The 13,719-nt window shown below is 38.6% G+C and overlaps 1 protein-coding gene across 1 annotated transcript in view; it reads right to left on the bottom strand.

The window, feature by feature from the left end:
- Nucleotides 1-13,719, bottom strand: part of LOC126281876 (arrestin domain-containing protein 17) — a 52,848-nt gene that overhangs the window by 24,780 nt on the left and 14,349 nt on the right. The window lies entirely within an intron of this gene.

The raw sequence follows: 13,719 nt of genomic DNA on the forward strand, positions 1-13,719 counted from the left end.
CCTGCTTTGCTATCCATACAGTCACCCATGTTCGGGAGTTGCTCCCTGCTAGCCTACCAGCAAGGCAAACATTCACTCTGGAATTTCTTGCTCGCTTGGAAGTGGACAATGAATGGCCATGGAACATTCTGTGGACATGTCAATACACAGAACTGCAGAATATGAGTAATGGAAAATCTGGATGCACATCAACTGGTACCATTTCATTCTGCAAAGGTAGCTGTGTGAGGCAGGTTGACAGCATCATTTATTCCAGGGCCACGCTTTTTTTCAAGAGATGAGTCCTGTAAGTCCTGTTAACTGAACTGGCAATGGTAGATGCTATAAGAGTCTTTTGTGCACCAATGTCACTCCAACCTATCAACAGCATGGATGTGTGGATAGGATGGTTTTTATGCAAGATGGCACTCTTCTGCACAGCTAGTGAAGTGGCTGCTACAAAGGCATTTCGGAAACGCTAGACTTACCAGCCATAATTTCCCTACAGCTTCGCTATCCAGATCACCTGGTTTTAATCTGTGTAACTTCTGGCTGTAGTGCTATTGGAAAAACTGTATGTTCAGTGCTCTAACAATGAACGAGGCTGAATTGAAGCCAAGCATTGCGCAACACATTTTTTGCATGACCCTTGAGGCACTTTGATTTGTTGTGGAACATGATATTTCTCAGCAGAAAACAGTGGACAGCATATTGAACATAGCTTGCACTAGTCTCATGACAATTAGAAACTAATGTAATTTTGCTTTTTATGCAGTTTTTAGCTCCAGCACAATCAAAAACTGATGTCATTTTGATTTTTATGTGGTTTTTGGCCTCATGACAATTACAAACCAATTTTTCCCATCCGATATGATACAACATTGTCACGATGGATGGGCATAACTAACTAACACAAATGGTGACTGCTGAACTTGTACATTCATGCATATTAAACAATACAGATGGTGTAATGTGCCATTCAAACCATAGCCATCATTTTGTGATTCATCTGTCATTTGTAACCAACCCCATTTATGTTACAATGCTAACAGTGTCATCTATTGGTAACATTTTCATCACTTTTCTTCGCATTTCCCCGAGCCAATAATACACTTTTCACATTTTACATCATTCTGAGGAGTGATTCTCTTTCTACAGCATTTTGAAACTGAAACTTTAATTATGGTCATCCTATATATGAAACACTCCCTATGCTAATTGCTCAGGTATAAACAAATTATTTGCCACTTGACTATGTTTGTAAGAAATGAGAATAAAGTGCAAGTGCGTAATTTTGTGTTAGCAAGGCAGATATGGTTAACAGTCCCTCTTTGTGAAGAACCACTGAATAACAAGAACTGCTAATATAATTAAAATTTGTTTTAGGACTGTCTGTAAATTGTTACAAACTTTAAATGCAAACTCAAGTTCAAGTAAGATGTGCCTTTCATCCAAGTTTTGTCCTATTCCTCTCATTCAGCATGCATTTGCATACAAAGGGAACAGATATAATCAAGGAGATGTACAAACATCACTACAAAGGATAGTATATGTTTAACATCTGCAAAATTTAAGATAATATTTCTCATATTATTTCTACAATGGAAATTCTATATAGAATAATATGTAAAATAAAGGAAAGGCAACCACTCACCTATAGTTGGCTGATGAGTAGAGCATAGAAACACGCAACAGAAAACAGCACTCAAACTAGCTTTCGAGTTCTTGCTCCTTCTCTAGCACAGTACAAACAACCACACAGAAACCCTAAAGCACACGTGTAGTGAGACTGACAGTTGCTTATTGATTACTGAGGGATGTTTCTTGAGTAGATGAAGGTGGAGAGGGCATAGGGAAAGATGTAAGAGGAGAGCAGGAGGTAGCAGGATAATGTAAGGCAACTATTTTCTATTTTGACAGATGATTCAGGGGCTGCACAACAAGGGGAGGGGGTGGGAGTTCAGTGGGTACACCAAAAAGCAGATGGAGATAGACAGAGAGAGAGAGAGAGAGAGAGAGAGAGAGAGAGAGAGAGAGAGAGAGAGAGAGAGAGAGAGAGAGAGCTTGCATGGGGGAATGGGGGAGGGTGATTATTGTTAGATTTAGGATTGCTTTGCCATTTACTGTTAGAGTAAGAATAATTTTGGTTTTCTTAACCCATGGAAGGATTATTTTGCAAATATAACTGCTTATTTCAAGTTAGTTTATGAAGTGCTTGTAATCAAATGTCCTGCTTGCCATCAATTGTGTTACTATGTTTGTATACAGCAACAAGTGTTCCATATATGTGTACTATATACCAGATAGGTGGAGAAGCTGTTTTTCCTTTTCTGATTGGTTACTGATGACTATTTTCTTAAGAGGAACAGATATACAATTTCTGGTGACCAAATCAATGCAGTGGTGTAAACAAAATATGAACTGCATAAAAGTTCCTAGAAAGTAATTTGATACTCTTCTCATAGAAGTAATTTTATATTATATTAATAACAAGAATACTACCCAATTAATTTCTGTTAGTGTCAAAGATTTCTTTCACATGAAGATGCAAGTTGCAATTTTTCATATATGATATAATTATGTGATTGAGAAAGCAAAACCTAAAATGGTACAGAAAATGTAGCCTCAAAAATGATGTGTTACTTCAAAGTGCCTCATTTGCAATACTCTTAGTATTGGAGATGTGTGAGGAACAGTTTTAGCAGATCCTAGCAGATAGTGGTACTGTACAAACAGTTGTGATGGCAGATACCAGACAGAAATAATGCTACAATACAGTGGGAAACCAAATAGCAAGACTGAAGAAATCTAAGCAAAAATGTTGTTACATGAGTTTTAGATATTGCTGCATTCTCCTGGCAGCTGGGCACATGTCAGATTAAACAATACAGCCAACTCTTGTTAATTTAAACCCTAATAAATCAAAATTCTCATTCCATCGTACATAAAATCCTCTATAAATTGAAGTACTTGTAAGTGTTATGGTACACTTGATAAATCAAAGTGACAGTGACGGCCAACTGCCAACAAGCACTCTACAACTCGAAGTTTGTAGCTATCTAACACTTGGGAACTGAAATCTCCAGAAGACTTGTTTGTTTGCCAAACAATATACATATAATGTACAATAGCACATACGTCAGGTGTAAAAATAACTTCAACAAGTATCAAGTGACTGACTCATGCAGAAAAGAAGAAGGTTACTGAGGTTGTGGAATGTGGTATGGCACGGAAAAGTGATGTTGTAGCAAAAATATGAGGTTCTGTCATTCACACTGTCAATAAAGCCAAAGCAGAAAGATCGGATTGCTGAAAACATATCATATCGATTGAGGAAGTGGACCCAGCAACAATATTTTTAAAAAAAGATTTGTGAAGGAAGTGCAAGTGTTGATGGCACAGTTTGCATCGAGTGGAAAATTGAACTAGAAAACCTTCTGAAAAATTGTGAGCCAAGTGATACGTTCAACACAGATGAAGTGGGACTTTGCTTTCAACTTTCTTCCAAACGACACACTGAATATTATAGACAAATAAAATGTTGTTGTGGCAATATAGCACAAAACATATACTGTTGCTTCCAGTGAGTGTTGACAGGCTGTAGAAACTAAAATATATTTTTAAAGCAGCAACTGCTAACCCTAGATGCTTTGAGAGTATAATATCCTCCTCTTCTTACTGCTCTAATAAAAAGACCTGCATGACAATTTCTCAGTGAGCAGTTCCTGAGCCTGGACAAGGAAATGGAAAAAAGCAAAAAATCCTGCATTGTAAAATTCAAAATAACCCACTGTCTCTAAATAATGTCAATCTTCTTATCTCCCCCTTGTGAACAGCACTTTGAAATTACAAACCACTTGACCATTTAATAATTTAGAATTCTAAAATTTCATACTGCAAAGAAATTGTCAATGTTCGATAGCACTGAAGATGGTCACTCATCCAGAACAACAATTTTATAGTGATAATCATGCCTAGTAATGCATGTAAGAATTTAACCACGATAGAAAAATCTTTCAAAAAATGTAGATTCATCAAAGATTTACAGAATGAACAACAACAATAGGAGAGTCGAGAAATGAACATAGGTTTCCAACACACCTGCGGCCTTCTTCCAGACTTATGAGACAATGCGCCATTTGATGATATTTTACGTTTTGACGATCTTGTGGAAACCTGTAGTACTCTGATTGATGGAATTCTGGCTGTCCCAGGTGGCTAGAATAAAGACAATAGTGAAGGAGAAGGAAAGAGGAAGCAGAATCAATTCCATCTGCGGCTCCAAAATAGGCAAAGTCATCACTGGGAACACTGTGCATGTAAATCCTTGAAATGGAACTACACAATGATGTATTTTCAGTTTTGGTCGCAATAGAAAATGTGTTTATGGATCACACTGGAGGCCACTAGAGCAGAAAAAGATCACAAATTTATTAACAAAACAACGTTAAAGTTTTCTTATGTACTTTCAAAAATTTGTGCCTTTCATTTCAAGTGTTGGAAGAAGAAAAAAAGAGAGAGAGAGAGAAAGAAATGCAAAAAAAATAATTTTCTACAGAGTTGTAGTTGTTTCTTTGTAAAGAAGGGGTTATGTTATTGACACCACAACAGTAAAATGGAATTTGTTGACTGCTACTTGTCATACAGAGGAGGCACTGAGTCATGAAAAAAAAAATTCAAAAAGTATTTCAACTTTCACACACAGTCCTCCTTCACAAGTAGAAAAACACACACACACACACACACACACACACACACACACAAAGACACAACTTAACACACATGGCCACTGTCTCTATGCACTGAAGCTAGACTGCTAGTGACATGAGCAGCGATTTAGGGAACTGGGTAGTGAGAGTAAGAAAGAGAAGTGGAGTTGTTAGAGGGAGGGGCAAGAAGGTAGGGGGCAGTGGAAGATGCTAGTGCTGCCTGTGAGAGTGTGCACGGCTGTGGTGGGGACATGACAAGGCTGCCAGATGCAGCACTGGAAGGCTCTGCTGAAGGGGAAATGGAGAGGAGAGAAGTAATGAAGGGGAAAGTATTATGAAGTTATATTGGCAGGATAGAAGGCATGTGTAATACTTAAGTAGGAGTAGGAAGGGAACAGGCAGTTGGATGATAGGGACTAGTGGAGGTCAAGGACAGAATGGTTACAGGACCAAAGGGTATGTTGTAGGGAGAGCTCCCACTTGCGCAATTAAGAAAAGGTGGTGTCAGTAGGAAGAATTCATATGGCACAGGCTGAGAAGCAGTTATCAAAAGTGAAGCACATCTTGTTAGGCAGCATAGTCAGCAGCTGGGTGGTCCATCTTTTCGTCACAGTTTGACAGTGGCCCTTCATGCATGGAGTACAGCCTCCTGACACCACACCTAGCAGCTCAATCACGTCCCCATCATGGCCCTGCAAACTCCCACAGGCAGCACTAGCTTCTTCCCCAGCTCTCTCCACCCCACCTCACATGTCATTATTATCCTCACTACCTGCTCCAGCTAAATAGCTGAAGACATTGGACACTGTCGAAATTGGGCCTTAGAACCCAGAGACAATAGCCTTGTTTGAGTAAGTTGGGTTTGTGTAAATGTGTGTGAGTTTTCCAATTCTGAAAAAAAGATTTTGTCCAAAAGCTGAAATATTTATAGCATTCTACCACTGTGCTTGTCTGCGACTCAACACCTCCATTATGTGGTTAGTAGCTACCTATCCTTTCTGTATCGTTGTTCCATTTTTACCATTATTTTTGTTTGGATACCTATATTTTGAATTTTTCTTGATTCATTCTTGATCAATCCCAATTTTGTTAAATCAAACCCTCTATTGTTTGAGCTTTCTCTGAGGTACCTTAAACTTAAAATTACTAAGAATTGGCTGTACATCAAACAATCACTGTGTGTTTGTCCCTCTTGGGTCTGTTGTAGAAGCAATGCTGCTATTATGTACAGACTATTTTTGCCAAGTTAAACACCATGTAATCTGCATGTTTGAAAAATATCAAAAGGCAACTATGTCATTTAATGAATAACATTAATTGAATAGTATTCTCATTTATGTTTCTTTTGTTTCTTGTAATACATATTTCTATCTGTAACTCCTTTCCTTCATTTTTGTTTTGAACTCTTACTACATAATCTGTCATTATAGTTTACAAAAAATATAAATATTACAGCAGAAATTAACATTTAAATGATTATATTATCTTAAAAATGCTTGTGACTCAAGTGATAAAAAAATGCACTAATCAGTGTTATAAAGAAATGTTGGCTCTATAATAAAACAACAGATATAATTACAGGAATTGTAATGAGCACAACACAGAAAGTAAAAGTTACTGGTAAATTATCAAGGCCTTTTGCAATGAAGTCATGAGTAAGACAATTTGTAAACTTTACTTTTAAACTGTGCATTAGAGAAGGTAATGAGGGAATGGAGGAAATCCATTAACACTTAGAGTGTTCAATTAGCAAGAAACCCAAATAAAATCACACCAGTTTGTCTAACTTTCACATACGAGTGACGTTAATTACTGACTCACTGGATAATGTCAAAGAACAAATCACAGAACTACAAAAACAATAATACAAAATAGGACCAAAAATATCATTTGAAGAAACACAATTCATGACAATATAAATGATGCCCACCAAAAGATTAAAAATAATAACATCACCCTTTAAAAAATAAAAAAAATAAACTGTTTTAAATACCTAGGAGAATGTATAATGTGCAGTACAAAAGAAAAGATAGCAATAGAAAATAGAATACATAAAATGAAAACGGCATTCCTAAGTGCTTTCTCCGAAAATTATTTTGAGCAGTTAGTCCACGAACCCACGGGAATTATAAATGGTTGCGAAAACACACTTGACCTCTTAGCCACATACAATCCAGAGCTAATAGAGAGCATCATAACTGATACAGGGATTAGCGATCACAAGGCCGTTGTAGCTAGGCTCAATACCATTTCTTCCAAATCCGCCAGAAACAAACACAAAATAATTTTATTTAAAAAAGCGGATAAAGTGTCACTAGAAGCCTTCCTAAGAGACAATCTCCATTGCTTCCAAACTGACTACGCAAATGTAGAGAAGATGTGGCTCAAATTCAAAGATATAGTAGCAAAAGCAATTGAGAGATTCATACCTCATAAATTGGTAAGAGATGGAACTTATCCCCCATGGTACACAAAACAGGTCCGAATTCTGTTGCAGAGGCAACAGAAAAAGCATTCGTAGTTCAGAAGAACGCGAAATCCCGAAGATTAGCTAAAATTTACAGACGCACGAAATTTGGCATGGACTTCAATGCGAGATGCCTTTAATAGGTTCCACAACGAAACATTGTCTCGAAATTTGGTAGAAATTCTGGTTGTATGTAAAGTACACAAGCGGCAAGACACAGTCAATACCTTCGCTGCGCAGTGCTGATGGTACTGTTACTGACAACTGTGCCACTAAAGCGGAGTTATTCAACGGAGTTTTCCAAAATTCCTTCGCCAGGGAAGACGAATGGAATACTCCAGAATTTGAAACACGATCAGCTGCTAGCATGAGTTTCTTAGAAGTAGATACTTTAGGGGTTGCGAAGCAACTCAAATCGCTTGATACGGGCAAGTCTTCAGGTCCAGATTGTATACCGATTAGGTTGCTTTCAGATTACGTATACAATAGCTCCCTACTTAGCAATCATATACAACCGCTCGCTCACCGATAGATCTGTACCTACAGATTGGAAAATTGCGCGGGTCACACCAGTGTTTAAGAAGGGCAGTAGGAGTAATCCATCGAACTACAGACCTATATCATTGACGTCTGTTTGCAGTAGGGTTTTGGAGGATTTCAGAAAACATCGTTCTTGCTTATCGCAGCTAGCTCTTTTTTCGCACGAAGTAATGACCGCAATCAACAGAGGATCTCAAGTTGAGTCCGTACCGTTCCTCACAAGTGACTTCTAATAAAGCTGCGGGCCTATGGAGTATCGTCTCAGTTGTGCGACTGGATTCGTGATTTCCTGTCAGGAAGGTCGCAGTTCGTAGTAATAGACGGCAAATCATCGAGTAAAGTTGAAGTGATATCAGGTGTTGCCCAGGGAAGCGTCCTGGGACCTCTACTGTTCCTGATCTATATAAATCACCTGGGTGACAATCTGAGCAGTTCTCTTAGGTTGTTCGCAGATGATGCTGTAATTTACCATCTAGTAAGGTCATCCGAAGGCCAGTATCAGTTGCAAAGCAATTTAGAAAAGACTGTTGTATGGTGTGGCAGGTGGCAGTTGACACCAAATAACGAAAAGTGTGAGGTGATCCACATGAGTTCCAAAAGAAATCCGTTGGAATTCGATTGCTCGATAAATAGTACAATTCTCAAGGCTGTCAATTCAACTAAGTACCTGGATGTAAAAATAACAAACAACTTCAGTTGGAAAGAGCACATACATAATTTTGTGGGGAAGGCTAGCCAAATGTTGCGTTTCATTGGCAGGACACTTAGAAGATGCAACAAGTCCACTAAAGAGACAGCTTTCACTACACTCGTTCGTCCCCGATTAGAATATTGCTGCGTGGTGTGGGATCCTTACCAGGTGGGACTGACGGAGGACATCAAAAGGGTGCAAAAAAGAGCAGCTCGTTTTGTATTATAACGTAATAGGGGAGAGAGTGTAGCAGATATAATACGCGAGTTGGGATGGAAGTCGTTAAAGCAAAGACGTTTTACAAAATTTCAGTCACCAACTTTCTCTTCCGAATGCGAAAATATTTTGTTGAGCCCAACCTGTATAGATAGGAATGATCATCAAAATAAAATAAGAGAAATCAGAGCTCGAACAGAAAGGTTTAGGTGTTCGTTTTTCCCGCACACTGTTTGGGAGTGGAATGGTAGGGAGATAGTATGATTGTGGTTCAATGAACCCTCTGCCAAGCACTTATATGTGAATTGCAGAGTAATGATGTAGATTCCATATGATACAACATATACATAACACAAAAATCTTTGTCCTGGAACACAAATCTAAGCCAATATCAAACAATGATAAGGCCTAGAACACCACATGTAGCAGGAACGGTTAAACTAACAAGATTTAGGGATCTTGAATAACTGTAAAAAGTTGAAAGAAGAATTACTTGGCAAATACTGGGGCCTAAAAGTGGCAATAATTCTGAATAAAAATAACAAACAGAGAGCTCTATTTCAAAATGAAAAAAACTAACTTATGTATTGAAGGAAAGTAGACTACAGTTTTATGGACACTTATGCTGAATGGATAGTAATGGACTAAGCAAGCGGTTCTTTGGCTTAGGTTGGTATTACACGATCATATTTCTTTGTCAAAGTTGATAGGTCAAACATTTGTCCAAAAAATTTAATGGTGCAATAGGGAACTTTGTCAAATCTTGCCTGTCGTCAAATAAAGATGATCAAATCTAGGACCTCACTGTAGATTTGATCATAATCGTCACTTGTCTTCTGTTCACCGCAATGTGAAATGTTATCACTTGGAGCACTAACATTGCTGCAGCGTTCTGTCACCAGTGGTATGTTTGTAAACATGGCTGTTAAGTTTAATTCGTGTGTGCCATCAACAACAAAATTAATATATATACTGAACTCTATTTTTGCACTCAGGATACCTCACATTGTAAAGCATCTCATCTGCTTCATACACATCTATTAATTTTTTTGGTTATGGGACACAAATTTAATTGTTACTTTGATCTACAATAAAAATAGTTTTTACTGCACATAAAGTATATTGAACATTTATTTACTTTCAGAGATATTGGTCCTGTAGTGCTATATAAATTACTTCACACATTTCAGGTATTATTTTAGTTAATGTGCACTGTGGTATTCAATTGCTGTACTGTAAGCTAGAGTAACTCTCTCCTGTAGCAAGAAATTGGAGTGTTACCATGAACCTGTATTCTGAAGATAAGCATTTCTTGAGTGAGTATTGTGCTTTGTGATATGACAAGACACTTCACTGAGCAAATACTGAAATGTATTCTCATCCATTCCTAAGTAAATTAAGTATGACGTGGAGTCCTTCACTAGAAGCTCACAACAACAAATTTTGTTGAATGTTTTTATTGTCTCATTGTAAAACCCACGGCTTCACCCAGGTAGGTCCCCCCCCCCCCCCCCCCCGGCCCACTTGTCTTTTTAAATGTGCACACAGTGCAACTGTGATACATGCAACTGCTGCGCATAGTAAGTTGTCGTCAGCCATCTTGAACTTGGATGAAAAATATGATGACAGTGTAATACCCCTTTTTAGCGCCACATCAAATATTTTTGTCAAACAAATTTGACGAATATTTGATCAAATCTTTGTCAAATAAATTGTTGTTGTTGTGGTCTTCAGTCCTGAGATTGGTTTGATACGGCTCTCCATGCTACTCTATCCTGAGCAAGCTGCTTCATCTCTCAGTACCTACATCCTTCTGAATCTACTTAAGTGTATTCATCTCTTGGTCTCCCTCTACGATTTTTACCCTCCACACTGCCCTCCAATGCTAAATTTGTGATCCCTTGATGCCTCAGAACATGCCCTACCAACCGGTCCCTTTTTCTTGTCAAGTTGTGCCACAAACTCCTCTTCTCCCCTATTCTATTCAATACCTCCTCATTAGTTACGTGATTTACCCACCTAATCATCAGCATACTTCTGTAGCACCACATTTCGAAAGCTTCTATTCTCTTTTTGTCCAAACTATTTATCATCCATGTTTCACTTACATACATGGCTACACTCCATACAAATACTTTCAGATACAACTTCCTGACACTTAAATCTACACTCGATGTTAACAAATTTCTCTTCTTCAGAAACGATTTCCTTGCCATTGCCAGTCTACATTTTATATCCTCTCTACTCCGACCATCACCAGTTATTTCGCTCCCTAAATAGCAAAACTTCTTTACTACTTCAAGTGTCTCATTTCCTAATCTAATTACCTCAGCATCACCCGATTTAATTTGACTACATTCCATTATCCTCGTTTTGCTTTTGTTGATGATCGTCTTATATCCTCCTTACAAGACACTGTCCATTCCGTTCAACTGCTCTTCCAAGTCCTTTGCTGTCTCTGACAGAATTACAATATCATCAGCGGACCTCAAAGTTTTTATTTCTTCCCATGAATTTTAATCCCTACTCCTAATTTTTCTTTTGTTTCCTTTACTGCTTGCTCAATTTACAGATTGAATATCATCGGGGAGAGGCTGCAACCCTGTCTCACTCCCTCCCCAACCACTGCTTCCCTTTCATGTCCCTCGACTCTTAGAACTGCCATCTGGTTTCTGTAAAAATTGTAAATAGCCTTTCACTCCCTGTATTTTACCCCTGCCACCTTCAGAATTTGAAAGAGAGTATTCCAGTCAACATTGTCAAAAGCTTTCTCTTAGTCTACAAATGCTAGAAACATAGGTTTGCCTTTTCTTAATCTTTCTTCTAAGATAAGTCGTAAGGTTAGTATTGCCTCACGTGTTCCAACATTTCTACGGAATCCAAACTGATGTTCCCCCAGGTCGGTTTCTACCAGTTTTTCCATTCGTCTGTAAAGAATTCGTGTTAGTATTTTGCAGCTGTGACTTATTAAACTGATAGTTTGGTAATTTTCACATCTGTCAACACCTGCTTTCTTTGGGATTGGAATTATTATATTCTTCTTGAAGTCTGAGGGTATTTCGCCTGTCTCATACATCTTGCTCACCAGCTGGTAGAGTTTTGTCATGACTGGCTCTCCCAAGGCGCTGAGTAGTTCTAATGGAATGTTGTCTACTCCGGGGGCCTTGTTTCGACTCAGGTCTTTCAGTGCTCTGTCAAACTCTTCACGCAGTATCGTATCTCCCATTTCGTCTTCATCTACATCCTCTTCCATTTCCATAATATTGTCCTCAAGTGCATCACCCTTGTATAAACCTTCTATATACTCCTTCCACCTTTCTGCCTTCCCTTCTTTGCTTAGAACTGGGTTGCCATCTGAGCTCTTGATATTCATACACGTGGTTCTCTTCTCTCCAAAGGTCTCTTTAATTTTCCTGTAGGCAGTATCTATCTTACCCCTAGTGAGATAAGCCTCTACATCCTTACATTTGTCCTCTAGCCATGCCTGCTTAGCCATTTTGCACTTCCTGTCGACGTCATTTTTGAGACGTTTGTATTCCTTTTTGCCTGCTTCATTTACTGCATTTTTATATTTTCTCCTTTCATCAATTAAATTCAATATTTCTTCTGTTACCCAAGGATTTCTACTAGCCCTCGTCTTTTTACGTACTCGATCCTCTGGTGCCTTCACTACTTCATCCCACAAAACTACCCATTCTTCTTCTATTGTATTTCTTTCCCCCATTCGTACCAATTGCTCCCTTATGCTCTCCTTGAAACTCCGTACAACCTCTGGTTCTTTTAGTTTATCCAGGTCCCATCTCCTTAAATTCCCACCTTTTTGAAGTTTCTTCAGTTTTGATCTACAGTTCATAACCAATAGATTGTAGTCAGAGTCCACATCTGCCCCTGGAAATGTCTTACAATTCAAAACCTGGTTCCTAAATCTCTGTCTTACCATTATGTAATCTATCTGATACCTTTTAGTATCTCCAGGATTCTTCTATGTATACAACCTTATCTTATGATTCTTGAACCAAATGTTAGCTATGATTAAGTTGTGCCCTGTGCAAAATTCCACCAGGCGGCTTCCTCTTTCATTTCTTAGCCCCAATCCATATTCACCTACTACGTATCCTTCTCTCCCTTTTCCTACTGCCGAATTCCAGTCACCCACGACTATTAAATTTTCGTCTTCCTTCACTATCTGAATAATTTCTTTTATCTCATCATAAATTTCATCAATTTCTTCATCATCTGCAGAGCTAGATGGCATATAAACTTTAACTACCGTAGTAGTAGCATGGGCTTCGTGTCTATCTTGGCCATAATAATGTATTCACTATGCTGTTTGTAGTAGCTTACCCTCAATCCTATTTTTTTTATTCATTATTAAACCTACTCCTGCATTACCCCTATTTGATTTTGTATTTATAACCCTGTATTCACCTGACCAAAAGTCTTGTTCCTCCTGCCACCGAACTTCGCTAATTCCACTATATCCAACTTTAACTTATCCATTTCCCTTTTTACATTTTCTAACCTACCTGCCCAGTTAAGGGATCTGACATTCCACGCTTCGATCCGTAGAACGCCAGTTTTCTTTCTCCTGATTACGACGTCCTCTTGAGTAGGACCTGCCCGGAGATCCGAATGGGTGACTATTTTACCTCCGGAATATTTTACCCAAGAGGATGCCATCATCATATAATCATACAGTAAAACTGCATGCCCTCAGGAAAAATTACGGCTGTAGTTTCCCCTTGTTTTCAGCCGTTCGCAGTACCAGCACAGCAAAGCCGTTTTGGTTAATGTTACAAGTCCAGATCAGTCAATCATCCAGACTGTTGCCCCTGCAACTACTGAAAAGGCTGCTGCCCCTCTTCAGGAACCACAAGTTTGTCTGGCCTCTCAACAGATACCCCTCCATTGTGGTTGCACCTACAGTACGGCCCATCTGTATCGCTGAGGCACGCAAGCCTCCCCACCAACGGCAAGGTCCATGGTTCATGGGAGGAGTCAAAGAAATAATAACAGTGTAATACCGGCCTTACTAAATAGCTACAAATCCAAGCTCACATGGCACACAGAAATTGACAAAATGTATTTTAAAAAAACCTGAAATTAGCATGAACATA

This window comes from Schistocerca gregaria, chromosome 7 (genome assembly GCF_023897955.1).
Source record: "Schistocerca gregaria isolate iqSchGreg1 chromosome 7, iqSchGreg1.2, whole genome shotgun sequence".
NCBI classification, from domain to species: domain Eukaryota; kingdom Metazoa; phylum Arthropoda; class Insecta; order Orthoptera; family Acrididae; genus Schistocerca; species Schistocerca gregaria.